Source organism: Pagrus pagrus (genome assembly GCF_965226575.1).
Source record: "Pagrus pagrus genome assembly, chromosome: 1".
Taxonomy (NCBI): Eukaryota; Metazoa; Chordata; class Actinopteri; order Spariformes; family Sparidae; genus Pagrus; species Pagrus pagrus.
The window spans coordinates 1,811,978-1,834,042 of record NC_140185.1 but is presented as its reverse complement, the minus strand read 5'-3'; the positions used below and the strand labels follow the sequence as shown (position 1 = coordinate 1,834,042).

The window sequence follows — 22,065 nt, the reverse complement described above, 5'->3', positions numbered from 1 at the left end:
TGCAATTTAAAGCTGTATTTACTCATTACTTTATCCAGTTATAAAAGGACAATTGTAGTAGGGAGAGAAGGAAGATAACTGGATAAAATGGATTTGTAGAATTAGAAATGTCACAGTTATGGTTAAGGCCTCAACAATGTCCTTTGGGAGGTGTACATAGGTGTGTCGGGGCAGGGTGGTGCTCCCATTGAGCCATCCCCCCTGTTAAAAATTAACAAATCACCTTCCGACTGTAAAACCTGTGTACAACAAAAATATGAAATTATACATAAGTGAAAATTAGAAATAAATAATTTATTCAAAAGAATATCAGAATTAAATCAAAATGATATTTAAATTGAAATCAACCTTTTCCTACACTTAGTTTTATTTTGAAAATGTTTTTGATTTTTTTTTATAATTCAAGATCAAAACTTGAACTTTCAGTTTCAAATTGTATTTATTTATCTTTTTTAAATTAACAAACCTTTTGGCCTTGATCAGGCTCCATAGATCTTGCTCCATAGATTTCCTTGTGTTTGACTTGACTGTCAAGCGTTTATTCTGTAATAGTGTCTCCTGAGTTTCCTGCTTTTGCATGATTGTCGAAGCACTTTGTAAACTCTGTTTTTTAAAGATGCTATATAAACAAAGTTGATTATTACTGAAATAATGCAATTTACTACTGTTTAGTTTTAAACTTAATAAGCACACAGGCAGTATAACAAATGATGAAAGTGTAATATGACCAGTAACTAAGTTTACAGGAGCAAAAATATGAAAAATGTCATATTTCCATCATGTTTTTGACATAGTTTCACTAAAGTGCTCATTTAATTACATAATCTTGTTGCATCCCCTTCTTCTGCAATGACTTTAAGGCACCCAAATGGAGAATTAGCACTGCTGTTTTCTGTATTTTAAAAACCCTCTCCTTACTCTATATTTGCATAATGGTAGAGGTTAGAAAAACAAAGTCGTTTCTATTTTCTTTTACAGACTTTCTGAAAATTTGGTTAAAGGGTACTGAAGCACCTAAATGGAATTAATTTTTATTTTAGCATTTACACCTTCACATTCCCTTGATTTTACTGATCAAAATTTCTACTGTGCAAAAGGCTTGTTCCAGATCCTTTCATTCTTCATGCAACCAGCTGTAGCACCATTTTGTCCTGGAAACAGACACAGGAACACTGAGTGTTCACCTGCTCTCCACACCCTAATCAGAGTTTGCAGGGCTCTGTACATTACTGTACAGCACAGAGCATTAAATTCTTGAACATGTTTTTTTTCCTATGGATTTGCATCCATTCCTGTTATCCTGTACACCCTTAACCAACATTCATTTTAGGGCAAATTTTTTTTTGCTGTTTTCTTCAAATGGATAATGCTGTTCTGCGGTTTTATACAGGAGTTATATCAGGGTTAAGATGCTTTGTGAATATTTTTTTTTTTTATGAGGATCTAGTCTAAATTTTAAGAAAAAAATTGTAGAAAATGAAAATTCTAAGAACTTTGTTATAAATTCATACGTATGAACTTATTATGAATACGCCCCCTGGTTAGGATGGCAATATCCAACTGGCGGTATTCTTGCAAAAATGTATTTAAAAAAAGTTCATGTATATGATGATGCTTCCAAAACATCAACCCATCGTCACTAAGAAAACTGTAAGAAACACTGTTTAGTGTGAGAATAGGAAAAATGTGCAAAAGATCGTAAAAAGCTACTTTAAACAGAAGATATAAATCTCATATGTGGCTGCCTCCATTACAGCTACTCTGTTGCTCAGTTTGCTGAAATCACCAGGCTACATTTTGAATGTCTGTTCTGGGCTTTGGACACTCCATGTAGCCATTATCCTGTACCCCAAACATTGCTGAAAGTGTCATCCTTGAAGCCTTTCTCTTGTAAAACTGAAACATACTGTTTGAATTGACTTAAGATGAAGCATAAATGTAACCTTTGTCTTACATGTTTGCTATGAGTGTGAAATGGATTCATTGCAGCATAGCCGGTGGGAACAAAAACAACCTATTGTTCTCACCAAACTCAGTTGCTGCAGATGTTTTCCACCCTCTGGCGACAGGGAGCAATTCAATTCAGTGTTATTTATATAACACCAAAACATAACAGAAGTTATCTCAGGGTACTTAAACAGTAATGTGCCCATGTCAGCAGGGCACACCAAAAGGGGACAAAATGACCCTGCACTTGGAAAGCTAAATTTCTAATAGCAAAGGTGATATTTATGCTTCCTCTGCTGCCACTGCACTCAGTTCAAACTTCAAACAAGTCTGCATAGCTGGCATTGTGTGTTTCTCAACTTGAACATTTTAAGGAGAAAATGATTGTACACACATAAACATACAACGTAACCACTAAATCTAATGTGTATAAAAGAATAAAATCAGAAAATTGGACTGAACGCCATTTTATCATCAATTATTCTCACTTCTATGATCAGAAGCAACCTTGACTCACAGGAAGAAATCCAGTGTTCTGGGGTGAACAGTGAAAGTTCACAGAAACTAATCTGGTTGCACTGGCGTCTAATATATTTTAGAACTGATTTCTGCTATTCATCAATAAATTCTGTAAGACTAATGCACCATGTGTTGGACTGATGATGGCCAGTTTGAAATAGGCCTGGGTATCTCTTTCCATTAGTGTGAGACTGTGCCTAAGATGTCAGTGTGTATGTAAATAGGTGTCAGGACGAGGTGTTGACCAGCCACTGGCTTCCACAGGTGATTGGCTTGTTGTGAGAAAAATTTAGGTCTCTCTGACCTTGGATACTGGGACTGCTTGTGCTTAAAGCTCAATGATCACATGTACTGATTTACTTGTACATTTACTGTGAAAATGACACTTTGTTTGAATGGATGGCTAGACCACCTTGGGAGCATAAAGCCATCAGGGGGGCACGCATTACCGTGGATCCAAAAATGGGTGCCTAAAGTTGAAAAGAATTGAATTTCAGCCAGCACATTCACTCTTAATGATTTATTGCAGCATTATTATATGAATTATTAAATATTGGTTAATTGTAGTTTGGCAGTGTGGGTCTGCTCATGTGATGCTCTGCAAGCCTGATGCAGACTGTTCCTGAGCTCACAAGCAGAGATAAGTAGCATAACCTGGATGTCGCCTGAAATACCAACTGAGCATATTATGTCAGTGATTCCCCACTAATAGGCTCAACAGAATGAGCTTTGTTGAGTATATACACATTTCCTCTGCATTTCTAGACAATCTTCTAGCACATTTTAGCATTTAGGCTTACAACAAGATAAATCTAGGAATCCGGAGGTGGTTGTTGTTGATGAGTATACAGCTCCCTTTCCTTAATTGAAAAGGTATCAGTCCTGCAATATAATAAGTAACTATAATTAACATAAGAAACTAGCACAAGAAAAGTTCTGTATTCCTGTAGTTTTCAAACCGCCTGTTTACATTTAGTGCTATTCAACACAACACATTGTGTGTATTCTTGCATTTCTTCCCTCATAAAACACTTTTTTTTAAACTCACTTTTTTATTAGTTTTGAAGCATTGTTTTTGTGCTAGTAGTTTTCTTAGTAACTGCCTTTGCTGGCTCATTCCTGCATATCCTGGCCTGTTACAGCCACCTGCTGATCAGTAGTATAAAACCATTGGCAGGACTGTGTACACACACGTGAATGTGCATCTTTGTGCGTGTGCAAAACATAAAGAAAACAGGGACCAACCCATAGAAACTCAGCTCCATGGAGGTAAAGAAAAACTCCACAGGGAGCCGTCGAAAGACTTTATGAGGTGAAAAAAACACAGATAAAGGATTGCCCAGAAAATCATGCAGAATTAACAGCTGCAGCTGAATAAGCTTTAAGATGCTTTGATTCTGTTTGAGTTGCCTTTACCAAATAGTTCACACTCACTATTTTCTTAAGACAAGTAGTGAGACCGTAGTGTAAAAATACCGTCAGAAGTGAATGTCCTACATTCAAACTTCATTTAAAAGTAGAGTATTAGCAAAACGTACAAATACTGAATATACAAGTACTAATAAGGCAGAATGGCTTCCATGGAGTTTTATGATGTATTATCGCCGTATTGTTATACAGTTGGATTACTATGAGTGATGCATTGTCAGCTAAGAGTATTTTAATGATCTGTAGCTGATCTCGTTGAAGACAGTTTCACTACTTATACACTGATGGGTAGACAATGAAGTCACATGAAATAAAAATACTCAAGAAATTGCAAGTACCATACTCAAAATCATTAAAAGTATCAAGTTTAATTCCGCGCATGCTACCTGCTCAGCACCAAAGAACTAACAGTTACCATCCTGTGGTGGAGACATCAAGAACAGAGGACCCAGATATTTACTTAGGGAGACATAACTGGGAGTGAACATTGTTCTTGGAATCAACAAATGGAAAGGAACATGACTCCAGTGAGTGAATGTTAATGAATTAATTAATGCCATACTCTGGGCGGTTGTGTATCTGATGACATGCCCATGGCCAGTACTGCAGATCACAGGCAACTCCCTCCTGAGTCTGAAGCTCAGGGAGAGCTAGTGAATGAGGTAATTAGTTTCATAATGCAGAATTCATAAAAGCATGAATCCCTTATCATAAAAATCTTGCAGACTCAAATTGCTGAGCTACATCAGGCTTTAATGGAGTGAATGAATCAGCGTGCACACATACACACACTGACAGAAACATTAGCAGCTATAACAGAGTGACGTTAAGGCTGCCATTAAATGCTCTCTAGCAGAGTAAACACAGGGGCAGTGCTGAGAGTTGTATCAGATCCCATCCACAGTGATGGATTAGTAACTGCAGTCTGGAGAGGAAGAAGGACCCCTGAAAGCAGTTAAGTTCCTCTGGGGTCCGGCTATCTGCGTGTTTCAATAAATATATTTATTTTTTCTGTCTAACACAAACTTTCATAATGAGCTACCCGGTGTGACCGCAGTGCTCTGGTGGCCATTGAGAATGTCCATCAGAAGCAGCTAAAACTGACTTCGAAGGAGGAAAGAATGTTATTCTGTCACTTCATTCATACTATGGATTTGAACCAGAACCTTTTAGAACACTCATTAACATTCATTATATCAAAGGTTCCTAAACATGCCACTGTCCGCTGTTTACTTGATGGTGGTAAAAGAAGGATTCACTCACTCTGTGGGTGTGTGTGTGTGTGTGTGTGTGTGTGTGTGTGTGTGTGTGTGTGTGTGTAAAAGAGTACTTAGTGAAATTTCAGAAAGATGTCATTCTCATATTCTTGCAAGTGGAGTGAGCTGTAGATCAAAAACCTGAGAGGCGAAATTCATCATAAATTTACTAAAACTTCCCCATAGCAGCAGCTCAGTCTGTGGGAACTGTTGGGAACCAGGGGTTGGAGTTTCCACTCCTCGACACTGCAGAGGTGCCCTTGAGCAAGGTACCAGACACCTAACTGCTCACGGCACCTGACTATGGGGCAGCCCTATCACTGTATACCAACATTTCACCCCAACAGCTGCATGGCTGTGGGTTGGCACAATCTGATATCGCCCTGTTGATGATGTTCTTGGAACATCATAAAAGATGTTGTTCCAGGACTATCATCACTGACCACTCAGGTTTTTGTATGTCAAAGCTCTTCAGGCAGAGACTCTCTCTCTGGTGTTACATCCCTCCTGTAAGTGCGTTGATTGTGATGTGCTCTCTCCCACTTAATGGAGGTGTGCCTGTGCCATTGTTTTGTGCAAACTTGTAAGTGCACCTGGTTGTTGCAATGTCGCTCACTGCACACTGGTTTTTGATCGCCCACATAATGAACAACAAGCTTCCTCCACACGCAGTTCACCTGCTGTTATGACAGAATCGCGGGTAAAAAAACTAAAAATCCCAACAAACAATCACTAGTAGGATTAGCATGCTAATTGCATTAGAATACTGTATAGCGGCTTCGCCTTTTGGCAAACTGATCAGTAGGGGTTCCCAACGCTTGATTGGTCGGTTGAAATACTGGCCCTGGAACAACAGTAATTATGATGTTCCAGGAACAACATCAACACAGTGACATCACATTATGCATGCAGGGACAGTGGGTGTGTGGTACCTACACTACACTACACTTTTTTACATCTATTACTCACTGCTATTAAAATAATGTATAATTGTTACCAATCTTTATTTTGGCTGCAATAAATTACAGGTCCCTTTATATGTTAGATAGCAGCTAGCTGGCTACAGTAACATCAACCGGTGTTGCTTTCATTTGAGTCAGTGAAAGAAGGTGGCAGTGCAGTGTAGTCATCCTTAGCTGGCAGGTTGCCAGAGTTGCTGCACTAGCTCTGGTGCCACTCTCATATACTGCTGTTGGGAAAATTTCATGTAATAGTCCAAAGTTGACAGCAGATTTGTGCCACTGTAGGTGCTTGTTTTAGCTCAGCAGCAGTATAGTCATCAGCTGTCGCGGTGGTTGAAGGGTCAGCCACCCCATGCAGTTGGCAGGAAGAACTACCATGTTGACACTCAGGGTCTGGTGTTATGCTATGCATCTGGGACATTTGATGTGATGTGGATGAAACTGAAGTTACCAGAACAGCTTGTGTCATCTTACACTCTGGCTCATTGTGGGGTGAGCACACTCCTATGATTACCTCTTCAGGAATGCTGGGCTGTTGGTCCACCTACCATCACCCATGTCCAGGACAGAGTCCTTGAGTGCTGTTATCTGCTTGTTTATCTCTTGAGGGCACATAACACCATGTAGCAGACCCAGGTCTTGCATCTCTGCCACTTGAGTGCTCACAAAAATTTTGAGCCTTTCTTGGTAAAATCTCCTTATTATCTAATTTACAAATATGATCACATCTACTCCTGCACCTTTGCTTGTTACCAAACACACAGGCTAGATAGCCAATTAGTTTTGCAAGCTTGATAGCTAATTAGCTGCTCAGCTGCCACATATAGTCCCAGTAGATGCTGGAGTGGTGCCTACTCTTCAATGTTACTAATAAAACACTGTCTGCCTATGACATGTAGGCTACAGCACTTTATTTACTTTGTCTTGTTCTAGAAAAAAGAAACATTTCTAGTATTTCCTTAAACACATGTTCCTTCGTTTTAAATGGTGAAAATCCATCAACAGTACATTTAACAAAATATGTTATTTTTTATTTCAGTTGGACCTTAATAATTCTAGTTCTTACTGATTATTTTAGCTTGCTTATTTTATCATGCTGTATCTTTTCCCTTGTGTCGAGTGTTTCCTTCATATAGTTACTTCAGTGTTTGTAGCTGCAATGATTCGACAGTATTTCCCCATGGGATTCATCAGTGAATTTTTAATGTATACATCACCTCAGTATAAAGGCAGACAAACAGAGGGTTTTGAAATGTCATTATTGATAGTATTTACATTGTAAGTCACATATTTCTTTAAATCATTCATGGTGCAACTTTGTGTGTTAATAGTGGGTTAGCACAACAAGATGACGTTGCCTGTAATTACAGCCAGTGAGAGCAGACAGCCCGTCTTCTCCCTGCAACAGAAAGACAGGATAGAGGAGAGGAGACAGTTACATACGCACACCCCCTGGTCTGTTCAAACAAAGCAAATTGCATTCAAATCAATTAATGCAAAGATGGTGATCGGGGTCATTTCCTTCACATGGTTTAACATCGAGGAGAATACAGCTCTATTTGTTTTTTCAATCAAAAGTCAACAGTTTGTTGTAACTCACAGCCTCCTATGTTCAAGTTACACTGTCATAAGGGATAGACAGAATATTGCATCATCAGGTCAATACATCAGCTCAGTGTATAGCTATAAAATATAATAGGCACATGAGTAGACATAATTGAGCTGCTTCTGTGTTAACTACTTGTTGGTAGACAACAGAATGTGACCTAGCAGGCACTGCATGAGCAGTGTCAGTCTGTTGCTTATGTTATGGCTGGCATTGTTAGACTCGTCCTGACAGTCTCCGTAGCAGGGGAACAGAGGTGCAGGCTGGGGCAAAGCCTGTCGAATGTCAGGCGGTCCCAGGTCAGAGGTTGCGTTAGACTTGCTCATCCGGCATTTTGTCGGAGGGGGTTGTAGTTCTGTAATAATCTATTATTATTATTATTATTATTATTATTATTATTATTATTATTATTATTATTCTACAAGATCTGGGCATAATTTTAGCAGAACAAATGTGCTCCAAGGCCTCCAGTCTGTAGCTCTTCATTGCATTGTCAGCTCCCAGATACTGATGGGGTCAACTGCAGGTGGTCTACATGTGGTTACTGACAGTCTTGTGTGTTAATTACAAATGCTACAGTAGATCAACCTCAGTGTTCTGTCAAAATTCTTCTCAGATTTTTACATTATCGTTGTAGAAAATGTAGTCTTTGATTAAAATGTTTTTTAGTTAAAACAACCTTTGTTGTATGGTGAGTTAACCAGATAGTCGTGTACACCTAGGTATAGTGTCAATATGCTGTTGAGGCACAGATACATTCAGGATGTGTGCCAGGTAGACCAATAAGGCTCCAGTAGATCATAGTAAATAACCTTTGATCCATCTATTGACGATGTGTCAAATCTATGCGCTAGATGAGTCCCCTGTTAGCTGATGAGGTGACTTTTTAAGGTGTCATCTGGGGCTGGGCAATATATACGATATACATCGTTATCATTTACTGCGTCATGCCGGCGATGGACCTGCTCTGGAGTAGGGCCAACCTGTGACCACCCCACCTCCGAGTGGGCCACAGTAACATCTCGCGACTGCACCCTAAAATCGATACTGAATTCATGAAATGCGAGAGAAAGACGTTTTTTAAGAGTCAATGTGTTCAGCTCTCAATACTTTTTTTACTCTCAGGAGGTAGAGTGGGTCATCCAATAATCATCCAATAATCAGAAAGTCGCTGGTTCGATTCCCCGGCTCTCCTCTGAACCCTAAATCGGGGTACCTCGTACCTCAGCACCTTGCATGGCAGCCTCTGTCATCAGTATATGAATGTGTGTGTGTGTGTGTGTGTGTGTGTGTGTGTGTGTGTGTGTGAATGGATGAATGTGAATGTTGTAAAGCACTTTGAGTGGTAAGTAAACTGGAAAAGCGTTATAGAAATGCAAGTCCATTTATCATCCATTTACCAAATCCACATTACTAATGATTATTGATGAGAAATTGTATGGTGAACGTACTCAATAGTCATCCCTACATTATTGTTGCAACATCGATATCAAAATAGGGCCTATTTGGTCAAAAATATTGTGATAATTGTATTTTGTTGCCCATTACTAACACACACTGCCCAGATCTAGTCTTGTCCAGTAAGGGTCAAGTTTTTTCTCTGCGTAGTAAGATCATCCATTGATACCAGATTTCCATACTGATAAGGTTTGAACTTTACTTGTTTGTTTAAGTAGTACTAATGCTTGAGTCTCTGCTTTCACAGTAAGAGGGAACAGCCAGTATGTCAAGCCATTTCAGCAGTTCTGAGCCATAGTTCTGTAAAACCACTGGTGTGGAGAGATTCACACTAGAATATGGAATAGAGTTAAAGGAGAGAACCACTGCTGGAAATTAGTGGTCCCAGATACTGGCTCAAAATACAGACACTTTAGGTTGGTAGGTCAGATCGGCCACCAAGGCAAAAGCGACAAGTTGGAAATGAGACTCAGCAATCAACTTTCTTACAAATTAGACCTTTCTCTCCCTCAATGCACCATATTCTATAGAGTTTGAATACACCTTCTGGCGCTACTTGGACACGTCATCAGTGAAGGACCTGGGGTGTTTCGGGTCTTTAAGCGACCCAGCCGGGGGTTATCAGTCCCCAGCTTGTGTCCAAATGGCGTGTTGCTCCACGGATCCCCCCTACGGATCCACAGCCACCTCGAGGCCCTCTCTGCGGCCTCTAAGATGTTCCTTATGGCTCTCTTGGATTGCAGTCCTTTCACTCCAAGGAGTTTGAGGGTTTGCAGAAGTGAATGGCCAGCAAAGCCTTGGCACCTGACCTTGACTGGCTGACAGTGGGTTTTCCAGCCGTAGTACCGGCACTCTGTGCTGACCTCTGCATACTTGGCCCTCTTTCGCTCGTTGGCCTCTTCAATCCGGTCTTCCCAGGGGACAGTCAGTTCCAGGATGACTACTTGCTTTGTTGGACTCTGATGTTAGTACTATGTCTGGGCGGAGAGAAGTGGTTGTGATGTTATCTGGGAACTTGAGCTGTCTTCCAAGATCGACTTGAAGCTGCCAGTCACGAGCAGTGGTGAGGAGCCCCCCTGTAGAGCTAGGCTGGTGATGTTGTGCCTTTTACCCCGCTCTAATGAAGGTGATTGACTGTTTCGGGGCTGCCTGGGTCTTGCTGTGCTGGATCGCTGTGAAGATGGAGTCCGCCAATAATAAGATAAGATATAAGATTATTGCAGCAGATGTGAGAAAAATCCTGCTGAGAGTGAATATAAATAAGGCTGCTGGTGCAGATAATATACCTGGCCATGTACTAAAAACATTTGCCAATCAGCTAGCTGATGTCATTACTGACATTTTTAACATCTCTCTCTTAACATCTTTGTCCCTGTACCTAAAAAGTCTGCTGTGTTTAGTCATAAAGGAATAGTTCACTCCAGAACGAAATTCAGTCATTATCGACTCACCCTCATGCTGATGAGAAGTCCGGTGTAGTTTCTAATTCCTCAAAGTGCAGCTGGAGACCCGCGGGGGTACCCTCCGGCAGCAATAGTCCATATAACCAGCGTAAATGGCATCCAAGACGAAAAGGTCCATAAAACTACATAAAAACTTTGTAATATTCCTCCATACTGCTTGTCCGCTGCAATCCAATGTCCTGAAGTGGCGACATCCAGAGTTTACTCGAAACAACGTCATTTAGTACATTTTAATAGCCTAAACAGTCACTATACTATATTTGCCTCCCTCACAGCCGCTTGCACTATGGAAGCTGTGGTTTGTGTAAAAAGGTTAGAGATGGAGACGAAAAGTGTTATTTTGTGTGTGTGTTCTTTGCGTAATGGATGTGGAGAGGTGTTCAATAACGTGCTTAAATAGTCAGAGATTATTTCCTTGTGGTGTGCGTGAAAGGATTCTGGAGCTAAAAGAGCCGCGTGTGACATGAACGTAGATGGTGCATTGACTCAGGTTCATGTCAGCTGACCAAATCTATTGCATTGTTATAGCGTTATTGTGAAGTTTAATTAATAGCGCATATATTCATCTGAGAACTGATGATGTCTGTGTGTTACAGACCCTGGCTGTGTGCACTAAAGTGTATATGACAATAAAGTAGTAAATCTCAATCTATTTATTTATTTTTAAAATGTTTTTTAAATAGGCCTATAGGCTCATAGGTTTTTTGTCCAAAAAAAACAAACAATTTTTTCACAGCACTCCCTGTTCAAAATTACTTCCAGCGGCCCTGACCGGTATGCTTTCAGAACCAACAGAGTATGTCATATCTACTGCCCTTCACTCAGTCTTCATCAACCTGGAGAATAAGAACAGCTACATCAGGATGCTGTTTGATGATGTAGCACTCCACCACCCTGTACGAAATGCCTAAGTGACTATGATAGCTTTAGACTTGAATGATGGGGTGTTTTTGGTTCGGTTTTGTCTAGGGTAGCTACCACCAAGGTTTACCTGTTTTGGGTGATAATAAAAATATCCTAATAATACGCACATGTATAGTCAAACTTAGCAGTTAAATACATTCACCTCGAATATGCCCTATTTGAAAAAACTGTCCCGCCAACTTAATTGAATTAAAAATAAATAATAGTTTACTGGTTGCTTTTTTAACTGAAACACAGATAATATTTACCAGTTTTCTGGGAATACTGAGAAAACACAAATAGTACAAATACACAAAATCACCAAAACTTAAATTATTAGCTTATTTCTTCAAGCAAAACTTATTTTTCCCCTTTCTCTCCCTTCAAAAAGGTTAATACTACTACGTTCAATGCTTAAAATACCTTCAAAACACTGTCACAATACTTGCAAAATACGTGATAACTTTATCCAGCTCTGTGGTTCTCTCTTTTTCCCTCGTGTTTCTTCTCCTCCTCCCGTCTCTCTGTCTGTGAACAGTCTCTGTTACTTCCTCGCCCCTCACTGTTCTCTGCCTTACCTACGGCCAATTACCACAGGTGACATTGACTGATACAGACATAACCATCATACCATCATATACAACAGTGGAAAATAAAGGCACAATCTGTACTTTTTTCACTTAGATTACCTCACTGTTACCCTTCAATATTATTAAGAACAGTTTATTTTTTACTTCTTATTCAAATACTTACATTCTCACTCATTTATGACTAATTTATCCTAATCTCTGAGTTACACATTTTTCCTTTCTTTATTAAACTGAGTTACTTTCAGTTTAATGGTCTAAATTATTTTAATCTGCTTTTATTTAGGAACTAACTTGTTTTAATCCGTTACTTTTAAACCCGGGCTACATTGACTTCAGCTCAGCATTCAACAAAATCTCACCCATGAAGCTGATTGGAAAACTAAACAATCGGGCTTCAGTAAATCACTCTGCAACTGGACACTGGACTTCCTCAAAAGCAGCACCAGAGAGTTTGGATTAGCAATCGCACCTCCTCTACATTAGTGTTCAACACTGGAGCCCCTCAGGGCTGTGTGTTTAGCCCCCTACTTTTCACACTGTACACCCATGACTGCACTCCCAGACATCAGGAGATCTCTATTGTGAAGTATGCGGATGACACCACCATCATCGGCAGCGTTATAAACAATGATGACAGTTCATATCAGGAGGAAATCTGATTGTTGATTTTAGAAAAAAGATGGCAAAGACACACACCCCTGTCTGTGTGAACAGTCTTAGGTTCCTTGGAATCACCATCACTGAGAACATATCTTGGTCATCACACATCACCACACTGGTTAAAAAACCACAGAAGAGGCTCTATTTCCTATGGAAACTTAGAAAGGCTAAATTCCGGAGCAAGATTCTGGTCAACTTTTACAGAGGAGCATTAGAAAGCATCCTGACTGGAAACATCACAAACTGGCATGTGTAGCAGTATGAAGTTGTGTGTGGTGGATTTCAGCTGTGTGGCTCTTCCCAGCCAATTGCTGTGAGAGAGCACCTTATAAAGGCAGGCAGAAGGCACCTGGTTGTCCTCTTGCTTCACGGAGCCTGGGTCACGTCACTTCCTGACGCCCTCCACTTCCTCTTTCGCTTGGTGGCAGGTAGGCTGGCGGCGGCGACTGCAGTCTGGTCTCACGCTGTCCATCCAGTTGTTCACTCTGGTTATATTTCAAAGGCTCACTTGGGTGTTGCTGCTGGCTGCATGCTGCTCACCACTCGCTGCTCACCGCTCACTGTGTGTCGCTTGCTGTCCGCTGCTGGTCACCCTCGTGTAGCCGAGCGCTTCACTCCACGCCGTGCCGACCGGGATTGCCTGACCAGTATGTAGCACAGTGACCTTAGCTTCCTCCTCCAGCCATTAGTAAGTTGCTCATATCTGTTCTTTTATTGTAGGGTAAGGATACCTGTGTAGCTGCACAGCACCCGCTAACCCGTCTGCAGGAAATCACTGCTGCTTTGCCTCACCGCTTCGCTGCATTGCCTCACCGCTTCGCCTGGCTGCTTCGCCTGGCTGCTTCGCTGCTTTGCCTCACCGCTTCGCTACTTTGCCTGGCTGCTTCGCCTGGCTGCTTCGCTGCTTTGTTTCTTTACTATTGCTTCGTCTCATTGCTTGGCTTCACACTGTTTCGCCTCCAGACTTTTATCTGCACACACTGTCGTGGTGCTATAACGCTGTCTGCCTGGCTCCCAGCTGCTCACTACAGCTAGCTAAGCAATAGCTTCTGCTCCTTCGTCCAGGTCTTGTTCAGTGTGGTGTGGCTGAATTGTTGCTCTGCGACACCGTATTGTTTATTGTCGGACCTGTCACCTCTTAACGTGTGTGTGTGCGAACAGTGGGAAAGTTTCTTATTTTATTTTCTTCATGATGAGTTGCTCTTTATGGCATTTTCTTTATTTTTCTTTTGTAACATGTCATTGATTTTGTAGATTTTGTTAATTCTATTTGATTTCCTATTGTGTTTAATTATTGGAGCTTTTGTGTATTTAATTTCTTGATTTCTGATGTGTGTTTTGTTATTAGGTATTGTAGGAGATACTAGTAATAATTGTAATTTATTAATCACTGGCGATTAATAAAACACTCGTTAATGGGGCACCACCTCCGATGTTTTGTCTATTTGAATAATCTGGAGGTAATTACTCAAATCCGACTAAACAAGGTTAACTTGTATCAATTCTAAAGATTTTCAGATCAATTTATTCAATCTCATAAATGAAGTAGGCTAGTGAATTCTACACAGTTTCCATCGGTTCTCCACATTAAAAACAAACCTGCACAGACAACGACATACGGTTAAATAGGTTTATTGACTAAATAATTCAGATTAAATAAATGAAATGGCAATTTAAATGAATAGCAACAGGTAACAGGAAATGTGGAATAACTAAGTAATGGGTTATTTGTGGAATATGGGCTGATGGTGAGATCACGAGATAGGTTGAAGCATTTAAATATTACGAGAGTAATTTTAATACTAACAAATCCTAACTGAATTTCTCTTAAACTAAAAGATCAGAACCTTAAGACACCAACTCATCATGTGTGAATCCAGCTGTTATGGGTGATGGAGAGCCTACTTTCTTAGCAGAGTGGCAGAGTCAGTGGTGGATGGTTTCTCTCCGGTGGTTTGCGACTCTAGCCGGAAGTCCCGGTCCAATGGCCGAGTGTCAGCTCGTCCGGTATCAGCCGGTTGGGGACCACGGTCCAATGTCTTAGGAAGAGTGTGGCTGGTCCAGTACCGAGCCGGTGACGATTCTGGCTCAATGCCCAGCGGGGAGTTACCGCTTAAGAGCATGGTGGGTCAGAGCCGGTCTGGCTTGTCAAAGTCTGTCTTTCGTTGGAAACCACTTGCACGGTTTCGGACACAGCAAGTTGCTGTAGTGTCGTGATGATGATTTTAATAGAGATGTTCTTCGTTGCTTCGAGTGGTGGCTCTCAGGCTCTGACTTTGTAAACTAAATTTAACTTCTTGGATAAAATAACGGAGGATGATACGTTGATCAGGCGGATCTTCCGTTGTTACTTCATACAAGATCATCTAAATTAAGTTCACTTCCTCTAAATCAGGTTACGATACTTAACTGTATAATAGAATTAAAACAGAACTTCGTTCTGGTACAAACTTAATAAAAAGAAGCTAATCAATACTGCGAAAAATATAAAAATTAGAAAAATCAACGCCTGAGCACTTCTGCTGATATCGCTGTCTTGAAGCGTGTTTCAAAATAAAAGTAAAGAGCGAAAAATTGAAGACGAGAGTTTCAAAAATAAGAGTGAGACTAAGAATAACTAACACAAAACAAAAGCTTAAACTTAAAACTTAAAAACTGAAAAACAACTTGAAACTTAAAACAACTGAGGAGAGAAGTGATGTCTCTCTGTTTTGTTGTCTCCAAAAGGCAGGCGGGCCTGGGGGCAGGACTGCCAGCTTTTTGTCTCCAAGTAGATAGTGGAAAGTGTGAAGATTCACAGGAACTGTGAATGATTATGTCATGATTAAAAATCACTGAACAATTAAAGGATAACTACCGTTTTTTACAACCTGGACCTTTTTTCTAGCAAAATATATGGTCATTTACTCACCCAGATAACTTTGGTGTCATTTGGCGTCGTTCGGACGAAATTAGATCCAGTGTAGCGCCGATATATCCATATAATGCGAGTAACGGGGCATCGACACACAGCCTCTATATAACGCATTATCTGCCACGAAACTAGTTAATTTCACTAATATTTTGTTACGATATGCTAGTGCTATTCCCCTCTGAGTCCGGGCTCGTCCGTTATCAACATCCGGGGTCAAACTAGCAGTAGCAGCTACAGGTAAACAAGCCGGGCTGTCGAGGCTGCGCGTGCAGCTCAGAGACGACATCTTCCAGGTCAGAGGTAGTAGGTCAACCTACAGACCCCGGATGTTGATAACAGACGAGCCCGGACTCAGAGGGGAATAGCACTAGCATATCGTAACAAAATATTGGTGAAATGAACTAGTTTCGTGACAGATAATGCGTTATATAGAGGCTGTGTGTCGATGCCCCGTCACTCGCATTATATCGGCGCTACACTGGATCTAATTTCGTCCGAACGACTTCAGATGACACCAAAGTTATCTGGGTGAGTAAATGACCATATATTTTGCTAGAAAAAAGGTCCAGGTTGTAAAAAACAGTAGTTATCCTTTAAAGGAAATTAAAACTGGATCAAAATAAAAACACACTTGAATATACCGTAGAACTGGTAGAATTGATCACTTATACTTATTCCTCCTAGTTCTAGCTTAATACTTGTTAAAACAAAACATATCAGAGACATTTACTGGTTATCAAGGAACTTATTACACAAAAGATCTCCTGAAGGTCTGTCCCAATCGTACCAGGGCTTATCATCAGGAGGTGCTGTGGTTTCACCGAACACAGGACACATTAAACATTAAACTTGATTTCAGTCAAATTTCATCACAGAGAAACGGGGAAAAGTTCAGTGTTATCAACTTCTTTAGCTGTTTCTTAATCTGTTTCTTAATCTGTTTCCTAATCTTAAAATTAAGAGCATAAATTCCTGGTTTTAATGATAATTTAGAACTTGCTTAAAATCTGGATGAGTGCAGAAACCATTATAAGTTGGAATGTGTGATAAGAGAGGCATAGTCGTAAACCATTTGGGCAGGAGGGCTAGGAAAACAGAGGAGAGGCCCAGAGTGCTTTTACTCTGGAGGGTGTACTTGATAATTCTTGTCACAAGAAGACAAGAAGACACAGAACATCAGAGTCGTTACCTAATTTACAATTGCAAAGAAATAAGTTATAACACATGATTATGACAGTTCTTCTGTTCCTCTTCATCTCTGAAAGGAGATTCATTTGATGATGAACTCGACCGACCTGAGAGAAAGGAGTGTTCATCTTGAGTGGGGGAAGAGGGCAAAAAGGGTTATTCAAGCTGTAAATAAAGAAGAGGGGTTTTTCCTGTGATGCAGGAAAAACTGTTTCATTGGAAGCAAAACAAGTCAGGTGAAGAGGTGAGAGACTTCATGGCATCTCTTTCCTGAAAACAGTCAGCTTGCAGATGACAGGAGTAATTAATGCAAGAGCAGAACCTCAATGGAATGTAGAGGCGATGGACATGTGTTCCTACAGTATATTTAATTTTCTTTTCTTTTCTCACCTGTTGTCCTGACTCCCCCATTCAGGTGCTGAGCCTAGGGTGGCGGATTGGTGTCCCGGTGGCAGTGTCCCTCTTGTGTTAACACTTTTTTTGGGTTGATTTTGTTTCACTTTCATTTACTTCACGTGTGGTGTTCCTGGGGATCCCCTTTGTGTTGGACCCATCTGCCCAGTAAGTCTCAGCCCTGATTGGCTCCCCTTTTTGCCCCAGTGAGTGACTTCTTAATGTTGGAGCTTGAAAGATTTTGAATTATAATTAATTGTTCTGACTCCTGTCAGTTCTGAATGATGTTTAGTGGCCCCTAGTGGCGTGTCAGGGTATCGCACCTTCAAGGGCTGACTTGAGAAATACACACGCAGGCTGTGCTCCACCACAGAGTTGTTGTTGTCTGATCCTTGGAGTAGATCCATCAGTGAGTATGGTTGCTTTTAGTTTATTTAAGTGACATCCTCATTTAATGACATTGTGTACTTCAGGGTGGTGTTAAAAACCCTTTATTTTAGTTGGGAAACCGTGCTAACAACGCTAATGCTGATCGGGACACTAGCTGTTAGCATAGACTGATTGAGTTCATTGTTGGGCCTCATTTGTGTTGTGTGTGTAAACCATTGCATGGGTTGTTGCCATTTGCTGTGTTTGCACTGTTGCTTACCTGTGAGAGGATTTTACTGTAAAAAAGGATGTGTGTATGCCTTATTTAGTTGTGTGTTTTACTTACCTGATTTATAACCTGAAAAGGAAGAAGAAAGGTTGTTGTTGCACATATTTAATTTCAATTGTAACACTGTTAATATTTTCATTGTGTTGCAGTTTTACAAAAAAGTCTCAGAAGACTGCAGTAAATCGCTCTCAACCTGGAGTCACGCCTACTGGGTCTCTTCATTCTTAATCAAGTGCTGCGTACGACCCTTGTGCCGCCACACATGGTTCATCATGGTCCAGGACAGGAAGGCTCTACAGAGGGTGATTAAAACCACCAGAACATCACTGGTACCATCTACAGAGCATCAGTGACATCAGTGAAGTGAGATGCCTGCACAGAGCCCAAAGATACTAAAAGACAACACCCACCCAGCCACAGTCTGTTCACCCTGCTGCCACCTGACAACAGATACAGAAGTATCTGCTGCTGTACCACCAGACTACAGAGCAGCTTCACTCCTCGCGCTGTGAGACTCTTTAATTCATCCTTAACACTCTTAAATAGATGTACAACGAACATAGTTTCATTTTTTAAACCCTTGTGTTTAAAAGAATGTCAACAAATTTACCTTGTAACCTTGTATTAATCATATTGTATGTTTGTAGCATGGCTGTCCTGTGAGAATTACTTAAAAAAGTTAACTTTTCATTGTGTCGGAAAAACAGCCCTTTCTTCAGCTTTGTACTTTTTCCACTTAATCTAAGAAGGTTTATTTAGCTTAAGAAGAAGGAGAATTTCCTCACGCAAAGAAGAGCACTTCACCCTTCAGTTTATCACAAACATTCAACATCACCACATCTGGATATACATGGTTATCATTGGACAGGAAGGGTATTAAAAATTGTAATCTGAAAAGAACGTGAGATGTCAGATGTAGTGGAGTACAAGTATAAAGCGGCATGAAATGGAAATACTCAAGTGAAGTACAAATACCTCAAATTTGTTTTTGTGTGTGTGTGTGTGTGTGTGTGTGTGTGTGTGTGTGTGTGTGTGTGTGTGTGATAGGATCCTGTCATGGAAACTGAGCAAAGATGCCAGTAAAGCAGTGGTATTAGCGCTGACACTCTGTCCTCACTGCTCTGACAGCACTGAAAGAGACAATTATTTTATCGCCTGCACTCCCGTCTTCATTCTTTCTCAGTGTCTGAGTGAAAATCCCGGCAGACCATCTCCTCTGTCTGTCAAGAAATACAGTAACAGCCTGAGAAAATGGTATTATTATACCTCTGTGTATTGTCTTGACTCATCATTCATGTAAAAGCCCTGTGTATAAAGATAATTTATGATCATATTTGCTCGCCCCATTGTAGTATTTTTTGTATTAATAGATCATGTCCGGCTTCCAGCTCTTCATACCATGCACACCTTCATGTACAAACCTTCATGTTACATTGTGAGTTTTTCCCAATAAAAAGTAATGTAACTCAGTCTCTGGCAGTCATATTAGAGGCACACATCACTCGGCAACAGCAGTCGGCCAATGGAGGAATTTCTAAAAGTAGAAGCTGGGATTGCTCATTGGCATGGCCTTAAAATATTCAGATTTGCACTGGCTCTAGTTAAGGTCATATTCATATGCAATATGATAATGATTTCCTCTTTGAACACTTAGGCCATATCTGTAGACACAGCTTCACCACTGGGCCTGCTGGCCAGCAACATAAGCAATCAGACAACTAGAGGAGTTTTAAAAACCCATTTAACCACTACTATCTAACATGGTCCTGAATCCCAAATATGTAATCTGATGTGAGGTGCCAGAGCATTAGGACTGAGTTGCATATGTAGAAATCATATTGGAATCACATTTCAAACCACCTTCAAATGTGGTTGAAAAACACATTTCAATCAAAATCAATGTGAATACAATCTAGATATGTCAAAAAACAGATCTGGGCTTTAGACAATCTTTAATCATAAATACGCTGAGCATCACAATGCACAGACAAAGGATTTCTGGTCCAAACTGCAGACGGAAGTTCCTGCACAACATTAGAAAATAAGAGATTTCTTTTGGAAATGTTTGCCTGTATTGGACTGTGTACGATACAAAGGCCAATAGAAAATAAGGGAAAGGAGAGAGAGAGGTATGTCACTAGCACGAATTGAGCCAGAAATGTTGTTGTTATCATTTCTGTCCCATCACTCCCTTATTGTCACATGATAATAGGTGGTGATATATGGTCATCACATGACCTATGTTTAATGCTTGGGTCATATGATGACACCTGGGCAATCTCCATGACGGCTGAATAAATGAAGACCAGAATAAGGAAGTAAGTGAATCTTGATTTGAGATTTTTTTTCTCAGTCTACTGTTTCCAAGGTCAAGAATGATCTGTCACACTCAAAATGAGGAAAAAGGCACTTAATGATGATGAAAATAGGAGAAAAACACTTGAATGTCTCTGAGCTCGTAAACATCTGTGCAGATGGTAATGACCTGAGTGTGTGTGTGTATGTGTGTGTCAGGATCATTTATTGGCCTTGTTCATATGCAGTCAAGCTTAGATTACTTTATTACAAAAGAGGCAGACACCAATTCATTGCAATGCAAAAGGACAGAATGGCAGGGGGAGCCTGTCCTCACAGCTGCAGTCGATGAAGGGAAATGAAATCCATTATTTTTCACAACACAATGAAAAATGTCAATGTTCTGCATTTTGTAGTGATACATAAGCATGCACACTCTCTCACACACACATACATACAGTACATACGAAGAAATGCTGTGGGTATAATTATAGAGGGATCAATTTAATGTTCTGCTTTCCTGCTGTCAGCCATAACTGGTCTAATAAAGACACCAGGAAGATTAACATAATGAACTATGCTCTGGGCTGTACACACACACACACACACACACACACACACACACACAGCTGTGGAAATCAAATAGGGAAAACAACCACTTCCAACACACACATTAAACACCACACACACACACCCTTGTGCATTACAGTGTGTATCATGCTTTGCCAACAGTTTTTGGAATTATCTTCTCTACTGTACTCATGGGGTTGAGTTAAACATTAGCACACTCACACTCACACTCTCACACACACACACACACACACACACACACACACACACACACACACACACACACACACACACACACACATACAATCATCCACAGCTAACAGCTTGAGTGTGTGGGTGCGTTGTGTGTTTGCTGTTACCCTAAGGGCACCACAGTGAATAGTGTTTGCAAGTTTGTGTGTCTAAATATACAACTGTTTTATGCAAAGTAAGCACACACAAACAAAGTGCAGAGCCAGAGCTGTGTCTACGATTTCAGTCATTCTGACTCCAGCCTACACAACATTTATCATATGTCTTGGCCTCTCTCTCTCTCTCTCTCTCACACACACACACACACACAGTGTAGTCGGTGTAGTTAAGAATATGATCTCAGAGGGAGATGTGAGCTGTGCCCCCATGCTGTGTGTGGGGAGTTAGGCTGAGGTTCAGTCTCATTACTGTGTCTACTTACTCTGTACAGTACACAACAGTCTGTACTGCTAAACACACCACAAGAGTATGTGTGAGTTTAGTGCTCATTCTCACTCCAACTCCTCTGTCTCTGATTTTCTAACTCTCTGGCCATCAGACGACACTAATTACTGTCTATTATTCCAGCATGGAGGTAAACATAAAACAGTTCTCTTAACAATTACCAGCCTGCATCATTTTAGATATGAATGTTCAAATGCCTGTGTAATGTGTTGCACATAGTGCTGACATCATCCAACACATTGTTTTGGGGTTTTTTCACCCTCAAAACTCTGTTCTCATCAACCTTGTTTCCAGCAGCAGCAGGTAGCGTACGCTCCTGCTCAGCATCAAACAGCAGTCAGACACAGTTAGACAGCAGCTGGTGAAAAAGACGGACCAAAGAAGAGTGATTATTGGACTTAAATTGATCAGCTGGACACAAAATCATCTCCAAATGAACAATTATGTTGCTCCATAGCTGCTGGATATATTATGGACAGGTCTAGCAATATACAGTCTACCTTCTTCTTACACTGTTGTCCAACACTTATTACTCTTAATCTATTAAAACACATCACTG

The 22,065-nt window shown here is 40.5% G+C and overlaps 1 long non-coding RNA gene across 1 annotated transcript; it reads left to right on the top strand.

The window, feature by feature from the left end:
- Window positions 1–17,644: 17,644 nt before the first annotated feature.
- LOC311258970 lies at window positions 17,645–18,633 on the top strand. The gene is made up of 2 exons (XR_014622800.1): window positions 17,645–17,696; window positions 18,095–18,633. It is a non-coding gene; the product is annotated as an uncharacterized lncRNA (long non-coding RNA).
- The last annotated feature ends 3,432 nt before the right edge of the window (window positions 18,634–22,065 follow it).